The sequence below is a fragment of the Triturus cristatus genome, chromosome 4_1 (genome assembly GCF_964204655.1).
Source record: "Triturus cristatus chromosome 4_1, aTriCri1.1, whole genome shotgun sequence".
Lineage (NCBI taxonomy): Eukaryota > Metazoa > Chordata > Amphibia > Caudata > Salamandridae > Triturus > Triturus cristatus.
Window position 1 is genome coordinate 137,585,904 of NC_140585.1, and position 10,000 is coordinate 137,595,903.

Below are 10,000 nucleotides of genomic sequence, written 5' to 3' on the forward strand. Positions count from 1 at the left end.
AAAACCCATTCTGTCACTTCAAAATTCTGCAAACCTATTACATATTCAGTGCGTCGGCATAGAAGCACTTTTTAATGCCACTAAAATGCACAAGTAGTTAGACTGAAGATGCAACCTGAATGAGTTTACAGTATGTACTCCACTTTATTAATGATTAGTAATGAGAAAGTGAGGACTACAAGAGTATTGGAAAATACTTTTTCCACTCTGAATGTAAAGCAGATTGTGTGACCATTGGCCAAAAACAACCACGAAGGGACTCAAACCCTCAATCTTCTGATCCGAAGTCAGAAGCCTTATCGATTAGGCCACGCAGTCATCCGTTCACCTGAGATGATTTTTATCATGTAGGTGGTATGCATGGATGGAGAACATATTATTGAAAGGTATTCAGGTTTACATCCCATAGTGTTCTTTCAGCTCTTTTCGCTGGAAGCACTTTTTTGGAATCTATATATTGAGAATTTTATGAGTACGATATGCTTTTGTTTTCCTTTTTGTATACAAACCTCTTTCCTCATGAGTTTAAAGCTCATTTGTGTGCTCTACATAGCTCTGGACGTTTCCAGACGTGGAGTGAAACTGTTTTGAAAGTAGTACAAATTGCTCCTTCCTGCATATGCTAATTTTTCACACTCACATAGGTTGTATAAGTGTTATGAATCCTGGCTTGACCTATTCAAGTAGCTGAAAGCCTGTCACCACCTCTAGAAACAAGATTCACACCAATCCAATTCAAATCATTTTTTCCAAAGGAATATGTTCTGGCCGGTCGAAAAAGCATCTCACAAAAATAGGCATTTAAAAATCTACTTTGCAGTTTCAGAACACTAACATGACGGTGAAGTGTACACAAGTAAAATGGGACCGTTTCAAAGTACCTAATCCCTCATAAACTTCTGAGAGGAAGCATGTAATAAATCTACCTAATTTTCTGGAAAAGAAAGAGGAAGGATTTTTGTTATCACCTCAGATGGGACTTGAACCCACAATCCCTGGCTTAAGAGGCCAGTGCCTTATCCATTAGGCCACTGAGGCACACATGCATAGCTCTTTTCTATAGGCATTAATCAAATGTATTCTATGGTCCGACACCTGTGTGTGCACACAGGGCATTTCTCACTTCTCTCTATAAGTAAACTTCCCATTTTCATCCTCTTCCATCCCCGACTTTAACGCTCTCTTCTATGCTATAATGGAGACTTTGCAATTTTAGCAAGTGGAGAGAAATTGGAGAACCACTTTCGACTCCACACTTCTTCTTCACTTACTTCTTTTCTCAAAATACTGGGCTTAGAAAATGTTATCAAGCCATCCTTATCATCAGCAGGACACGGAAAGAGGCACCAAGTCTCCTAACCAAGTTCAACCACACTCTGCAACTTAACCATTGCACTACAAATTAGGCAACGGGGGCATCAGCAAAGGCAGCCAATGTGCCGATCCTTTATACATTTTGTGTAGTACTTTTCTTACTCTGAGGCAAAACCAGCACTTTAACTGCCCAAATCATACAGATTTTACACATGTAGCACTCTATGCACACATAGGCACACACCTTGCAGTTCTTCTACACACTTAAGCTAAAAACCCATTCTGTCACGTCAAAATTCTGCAAACCTATTACATATTCAGTGCGTCGGCATAGAAGCACTTTTTAATGCCACTAAAATGCACAAGTAGTTAGACTGAAGATGCAACCTGAATGAGTTTACAGTATGTACTCCACTTTATTATTGATTAGTAATGAGAAAGTGAGGACTACAAGAGTATTGGAAAATACTTTTTCCACTCTGAATGTGAAGCAGATTGTGTGACCATTGGCCGAAAACAACCACGAAGGGACTCGTACCCTCAATTTTCTGATCCGAAGTCAGACGCCTTATCCATTAGGCCACGCGGTCATCTGTTCCCCTGAGATGATTTTTATCATGTAGGTGGTATGCATGGATGGAGAACATATTATTGAAAGGTATTCAGGTTTACATCCCATAGTGTTCTTTCAGGTCTTTTCGCTGGAAGCACTTTTTTGGAATCTATATATTGAGAATTTTATGAGTATGATATGCTTTTGTTTTCCTTTTTGCATACAAACCTCTTTCCTCATGAGTTTAAAGCTCATTTGTATGCTCTACATAGCTCTGGACGTTTCCAGACGTGTAGTGAAACTGTTTTGAAAGTAGTACAAATTGCTCATTCCTGCATATGCTAATTTTTCACACTCACATAGGTTGTATAAGTTTTATGAATCCTGGCTTGACCTATTCAAGTAGCTGAAAGCCTGTCACCACCTCTAGAAACAAGATTCACACCAATCCAATTCATATCATTTTTTCCAAAGGAATATGTTCTGGCCGGTCGAAAATGCATCTCACAAAAATAGGCATTTAAAAATCTACTTTGCAGTTTCAGAACTGAGAGGAAGCATGTAATAAATCTACCTAATTTTCTGGAAAAGTAAGAGGGAGGATTTTTTTTATCACCTCAGATGGGACTCGAACCCACAATCCCTGGCTTAGGAGGCCAGTGCCTTATCCATTAGGCCACTGAGGTACACATGCTTAGCTCTATTCTATAGGCATTATTTAAATGTATTCTATGGTCAGACACCTGTGTGTGCTCACAGGGCATTTCTCACTTCTCTCTATAAGTAAACCTCCCATTTTCATCCTCTTCCATCCCCGACTTTAACGCTCTCTTCTATGCTATAATGGAGACTTTGCAATTTTAAGCAAGTGGAGAGAAATTGGAGAACCACTTTCGACTCCACACTTCTTCTTCACTTAATTCTTTTCTCAATATACTGGGCTTAGAAAATGTTATCAAGCCATCCTTATCATCAGCAGGACACGGAAAGAGGCACCAAGTCTCCTAACCAAGTTCAACCACACTCTGCAACTTAACCATTGCACTACATATTAGGCAACGGGGGCATCAGCAAAGGCAGCCAATGTGCCGATCCTTTATAGATTTTGTGTAGTACTTTTCTTACTCGGAGGCAAAATCAGCACTTTAACTGCCCAAATCATACAGATTTTACACATGTAGCACTCTATGCACACATAGGCACACACCTTGCAGTTCTTCTACACACACTTAAGCTAAAAACCCATTCTGTCACGTCAAAATTCTGCAAACCTATTACATATTCAGTGAATCGGCATAGAAGCACTTTTTAATGCCACTAAAATGCACAAGTAGTTAGACTGAAGATGCAACCTGAATGAGTTTACAGTATGTACTCCACTTTATTAATGATTAGTAATGAGAAAGTGAGGACTACAAGAGTATTGGAAAAGACTTTTTCCACTCTGAATGTAAAGCAGATTGTGTGACCATTGGCCAGAATTGACCACGAAGGGACTTGAACCCTCAATTTTCTGATCCGAAGTCAGATGCCTTATCCATTAGGCCACGCGGTCATCCGTTCACCTGAGATGATTTTTATCATGTAGGTGGTATGCACGGATGGAGAACATATTATTGAAAGGTATTCAGGTTTACATCCCATAGTGTTCTTTCAGCTCTTTTCGCTGGAAGCACTTTTTTGGAATCTATATATTGAGTATTTTATGAGTACGATATGCTTTTGTTTTCCTTTTTGCATACAAACCTCTTTCCTCATGAGTTTAAAGCTCATTTGTATGGTCTACATAGCTCTGGACGTTTCCAGACGTGGAGTGAAACTGTTTTGAAAGTAGGACAAATTGCTCCTTCCTGCATATGCTAATTTTTCACACTCACATAGGTTGTATAAGTTTTATGAATCCTGGCTTGACCTATTCAAGTAGCTGAAAGCCTGTCACCACCTCTAGAACAAGATTCACACCAATCCAATTCAAATCATTTTTTCCAAAGGAATATGTTCTGGCCGGTCGAAAATGCATCTCACAAAAATAGGCATTTAAAAATATACTTTGCAGTTTCAGAACACTAACATGACTGTGAAGTGTACACAAGTAAAATGGGACCGTTTCAAAGTACCTAATCCCTCATAAACTTCTGAGAGGAAGCATTTAATAAATCTACCTAGTTTTCTGGAAAAGAGAGAGGGAGGATTTTTTGTTATCACCTCAGATGGGACTTGAACCCACAATCCCTGGCTTAGGAGGTCAGTGCCTTATCCGTTAGGCACTGAGGAACACATGCATAGCTCTTTTCTAGAGGCATTATTTAAATGTATTCTATGGTCAGACACCGGTGTGTGCACACAGGGCATTTCTCACTTCTCTCTATAAGTAAACTTCCCATTTTCATCCTCTTCCATCCCCGACTTTAACGCTCTCTTCTATGCTATAATGGAGACTTTGCAATTTTAGCAAGTGGAGAGAAATTGGAGAACCACTTTCGACTCCACACTTCTTCTTCACTTACTTCTTTTCTCAATATACTGGGCTTAGAAAATGGTAACAAGCCATCCTTCTCATCAGCAGGACACGGAAAGAGGCACCAAGTCTCCTATCCAAGTTCAACCACACTCTGCAACTTAACCATTGCACTACAAATTAGGCAACGGGGGCATCAGCAAAGGCAGCCAATGTGCTGATCCTTTATACATTTTGTGTAGTACTTTTCTTACTCGGAGGCAAAATCAGCACTTTAACTGCCCAAATCATACAAATTTTACACATGTAGCACTCTATGCACACATAGGCACATACCTTGCAGTTCTTCTACACACACTTAAGCTTAAAACCCATTCTGTCACTTCAAAATTCTGCAAACCTATTACATATTCAGTGCGTCGGCATAGAAGCACTTTTTAATGCCACTAAAATGCACAAGTAGTTAGACTGAAGATGCAACCTGAATGAGTTTACAGTATGTACTCCACTTTATTAATGATTAGTAATGAGAAAGTGAGGACTACAAGAGTATTGGAAAATACTTTTTCCACTCTGAATGTAAAGCAGATTGTGTGACCATTGGCCAAAAACAACCACGAAGGGACTCAAACCCTCAATCTTCTGATCCGAAGTCAGTAGCCTTATCGATTAGGCCACGCAGTCATCCGTTCACCTGAGATGATTTTTATCATGTAGGTGGTATGCATGGATGGAGAACATATTATTGAAAGGTATTCAGGTTTACATCCCATAGTGTTCTTTCAGCTCTTTTCGCTGGAAGCACTTTTTTGGAATCTATATATTGAGAATTTTATGAGTACGATATGCTTTTGTTTTCCTTTTTGTATACAAACCTCTTTCCTCATGAGTTTAAAGCTCATTTGTGTGCTCTACATAGCTCTGGACGTTTCCAGACGTGGAGTGAAACTGTTTTGAAAGTAGTACAAATTGCTCCTTCCTGCATATGCTAATTTTTCACACTCACATAGGTTGTATAAGTGTTATGAATCCTGGCTTGACCTATTCAAGTAGCTGAAAGCCTGTCACCACCTCTAGAAACAAGATTCACACCAATCCAATTCAAATCATTTTTTCCAAAGGAATATGTTCTGGCCGGTCGAAAATGCATCTCACAAAAATAGGCATTTAAAAATCTACTTTGCAGTTTCAGAACACTAACATGACGGTGAAGTGTACACAAGTAAAATGGGACCGTTTCAAAGTACCTAATCCCTCATAAACTTCTGAGAGGAAGCATGTAATAAATCTACCTAATTTTCTGGAAAAGAAAGAGGAAGGATTTTTGTTATCACCTCAGATGGGACTTGAACCCACAATCCCTGGCTTAAGAGGCCAGTGCCTTATCCATTAGGCCACTGAGGCACACATGCATAGCTCTTTTCTATAGGCATTAATCAAATGTATTCTATGGTCCGACACCTGTGTGTGCACACAGGGCATTTCTCACTTCTCTCTATAAGTAAACTTCCCATTTTCATCCTCTTCCATCCCCGACTTTAACGCTCTCTTCTATGCTATAATGGAGACTTTGCAATTTTAGCAAGTGGAGAGAAATTGGAGAACCACTTTCGACTCCACACTTCTTCTTCACTTACTTCTTTTCTCAAAATACTGGGCTTAGAAAATGTTATCAAGCCATCCTTATCATCAGCAGGACACGGAAAGAGGCACCAAGTCTCCTAACCAAGTTCAACCACACTCTGCAACTTAACCATTGCACTACAAATTAGGCAACGGGGGCATCAGCAAAGGCAGCCAATGTGCCGATCCTTTATACATTTTGTGTAGTACTTTTCTTACTCTGAGGCAAAACCAGCACTTTAACTGCCCAAATCATACAGATTTTACACATGTAGCACTCTATGCACACATAGGCACACACCTTGCAGTTCTTCTACACACTTAAGCTAAAAACCCATTCTGTCACGTCAAAATTCTGCAAACCTATTACATATTCAGTGCGTCGGCATAGAAGCACTTTTTAATGCCACTAAAATGCACAAGTAGTTAGACTGAAGATGCAACCTGAATGAGTTTACAGTATGTACTCCACTTTATTATTGATTAGTAATGAGAAAGTGAGGACTACAAGAGTATTGGAAAATACTTTTTCCACTCTGAATGTGAAGCAGATTGTGTGACCTTTGGCCAGAATTGACCACGAAGGGACTTGAACCCTCAATCTTCTGATCCGAAATCAGACGCCTTATCCATTAGGCCACGCGGTCATCCGTTCACCTGAGATGATTTTTATCATGTAGGTGGTATGCACGGATGGAGAACATATTATTGAAAGGTATTCAGGTTTACATCCCATAGTGTTCTTTCAGCTCTTTTCGCTGGAAGCACTTTTTTGGAATCTATATATTGAGTATTTTATGAGTACGATATGCTTTTGTTTTCCTTTTTGCATACAAACCTCTTTCCTCATGAGTTTAAAGCTCATTTGTATGGTCTACATAGCTCTGGACGTTTCCAGACATGGAGTGAAACTGTTTTGAAAGTAGGACAAATTGCTCCTTCCTGCATATGCTAATTTTTCACACTCACATAGGTTGTATAAGTTTTATGAATCCTGGCTTGACCTATTCAAGTAGCTGAAAGCCTGTCACCACCTCTAGAACAAGATTCACACCAATCCAATTCAAATCATTTTTTCCAAAGGAATATGTTCTGGCCGGTCGAAAACGCATCTCACAACAATAGGCATTTAAAAATATACTTTGCAGTTTCAGAACACTAACATGACTGTGAAGTGTACACAAGTAAAATGGGACCGTTTCAAAGTACCTAATCCCTCATAAACTTCTGAGAGGAAGCATTTAATAAATCTACCTAGTTTTCTGGAAAAGAGAGAGGGAGGATTTTTTGTTATCACCTCAGATGGGACTTGAACCCACAATCCCTGGCTTAGGAGGTCAGTGCCTTATCCGTTAGGCACTGAGGAACACATGCATAGCTCTTTTCTAGAGACATTATTTAAATGTATTCTATGGTCAGACACCGGTGTGTGCACACAGGGCATTTCTCACTTCTCTCTATAAGTAAACTTCCCATTTTCATCCTCTTCCATCCCCGACTTTAACGCTCTCTTCTATGCTATAATGGAGACTTTGCAATTTTAGCAAGTGGAGAGAAATTGGAGAACCACTTTCGACTCCACACTTCTTCTTCACTTACTTCTTTTCTCAATATACTGGGCTTAGAAAATGGTAACAAGCCATCCTTCTCATCAGCAGGACACGGAAAGAGGCACCAAGTCTCCTATCCAAGTTCAACCACACTCTGCAACTTAACCATTGCACTACAAATTAGGCAACGGGGGCATCAGCAAAGGCAGCCAATGTGCTGATCCTTTATACATTTTGTGTAGTACTTTTCTTACTCGGAGGCAAAATCAGCACTTTAACTGCCCAAATCATACAAATTTTACACATGTAGCACTCTATGCACACATAGGCACATACCTTGCAGTTCTTCTACACACACTTAAGCTTAAAACCCATTCTGTCACTTCAAAATTCTGCAAACCTATTACATATTCAGTGCGTCGGCATAGAAGCACTTTTTAATGCCACTAAAATGCACAAGTAGTTAGACTGAAGATGCAACCTGAATGAGTTTACAGTATGTACTCCACTTTATTAATGATTAGTAATGAGAAAGTGAGGACTACAAGAGTATTGGAAAATACTTTTTCCACTCTGAATGTAAAGCAGATTGTGTGACCATTGGCCAAAAACAACCACGAAGGGACTCAAACCCTCAATCTTCTGATCCGAAGTCAGTAGCCTTATCGATTAGGCCACGCAGTCATCCGTTCACCTGAGATGATTTTTATCATGTAGGTGGTATGCATGGATGGAGAACATATTATTGAAAGGTATTCAGGTTTACATCCCATAGTGTTCTTTCAGCTCTTTTCGCTGGAAGCACTTTTTTGGAATCTATATATTGAGAATTTTATGAGTACGATATGCTTTTGTTTTCCTTTTTGTATACAAACCTCTTTCCTCATGAGTTTAAAGCTCATTTGTGTGCTCTACATAGCTCTGGACGTTTCCAGACGTGGAGTGAAACTGTTTTGAAAGTAGTACAAATTGCTCCTTCCTGCATATGCTAATTTTTCACACTCACATAGGTTGTATAAGTGTTATGAATCCTGGCTTGACCTATTCAAGTAGCTGAAAGCCTGTCACCACCTCTAGAAACAAGATTCACACCAATCCAATTCAAATCATTTTTTCCAAAGGAATATGTTCTGGCCGGTCGAAAATGCATCTCACAAAAATAGGCATTTAAAAATCTACTTTGCAGTTTCAGAACACTAACATGACGGTGAAGTGTACACAAGTAAAATGGGACCGTTTCAAAGTACCTAATCCCTCATAAACTTCTGAGAGGAAGCATGTAATAAATCTACCTAATTTTCTGGAAAAGAAAGATGAAGGATTTTTGTTATCACCTCAGATGGGACTTGAACCCACAATCCCTGGCTTAAGAGGCCAGTGCCTTATCCATTAGGCCACTGAGGCACACATGCATAGCTCTTTTCTATAGGCATTAATCAAATGTATTCTATGGTCCGACACCTGTGTGTGCACACAGGGCATTTCTCACTTCTCTCTATAAGTAAACTTCCCATTTTCATCCTCTTCCATCCCCGACTTTAACGCTCTCTTCTATGCTATAATGGAGACTTTGCAATTTTAGCAAGTGGAGAGAAATTGGAGAACCACTTTCGACTCCACACTTCTTCTTCACTTACTTCTTTTCTCAAAATACTGGGCTTAGAAAATGTTATCAAGCCATCCTTATCATCAGCAGGACACGGAAAGAGGCACCAAGTCTCCTAACCAAGTTCAACCACACTCTGCAACTTAACCATTGCACTACAAATTAGGCAACGGGGGCATCAGCAAAGGCAGCCAATGTGCCGATCCTTTATACATTTTGTGTAGTACTTTTCTTACTCTGAGGCAAAACCAGCACTTTAACTGCCCAAATCATACAGATTTTACACATGTAGCACTCTATGCACACATAGGCACACACCTTGCAGTTCTTCTACACACTTAAGCTAAAAACCCATTCTGTCACGTCAAAATTCTGCAAACCTATTACATATTCAGTGCGTCGGCATAGAAGCACTTTTTAATGCCACTAAAATGCACAAGTAGTTAGACTGAAGATGCAACCTGAATGAGTTTACAGTATGTACTCCACTTTATTATTGATTAGTAATGAGAAAGTGAGGACTACAAGAGTATTGGAAAATACTTTTTCCACTCTGAATGTGAAGCAGATTGTGTGACCTTTGGCCAGAATTGACCACGAAGGGACTTGAACCCTCAATCTTCTGATCCGAAATCAGACGCCTTATCCATTAGGCCACGCGGTCATCCGTTCACCTGAGATGATTTTTATCATGTAGGTGGTATGCACGGATGGAGAACATATTATTGAAAGGTATTCAGGTTTACATCCCATAGTGTTCTTTCAGCTCTTTTCGCTGGAAGCACTTTTTTGGAATCTATATATTGAGTATTTTATGAGTACGATATGCTTTTGTTTTCCTTTTTGCATACAAACCTCTTTCCTCATGAGTTTAAAGCTCATTTGTATGGTCTACA

The 10,000-nt window shown here is 39.5% G+C and overlaps 3 non-coding genes across 3 annotated transcripts; all 3 read right to left on the bottom strand.

Annotated features, from left to right (window-relative positions):
- Positions 1–2,480: 2,480 nt before the first annotated feature.
- TRNAR-CCU (transfer RNA arginine (anticodon CCU)) lies at positions 2,481–2,553 on the bottom strand. Its single transcript has one exon. It is a non-coding gene; the product is annotated as a tRNA-Arg (tRNA).
- A 3,969-nt stretch (positions 2,554–6,522) lies between these two features.
- Positions 6,523–6,595, bottom strand: TRNAR-UCG (transfer RNA arginine (anticodon UCG)). The gene has a single exon. It is a non-coding gene; the product is annotated as a tRNA-Arg (tRNA).
- A 3,100-nt stretch (positions 6,596–9,695) lies between these two features.
- On the bottom strand, positions 9,696–9,768 carry TRNAR-UCG (transfer RNA arginine (anticodon UCG)). The gene has a single exon. It is a non-coding gene; the product is annotated as a tRNA-Arg (tRNA).
- Between the last annotated feature and the right edge of the window lie 232 nt (positions 9,769–10,000).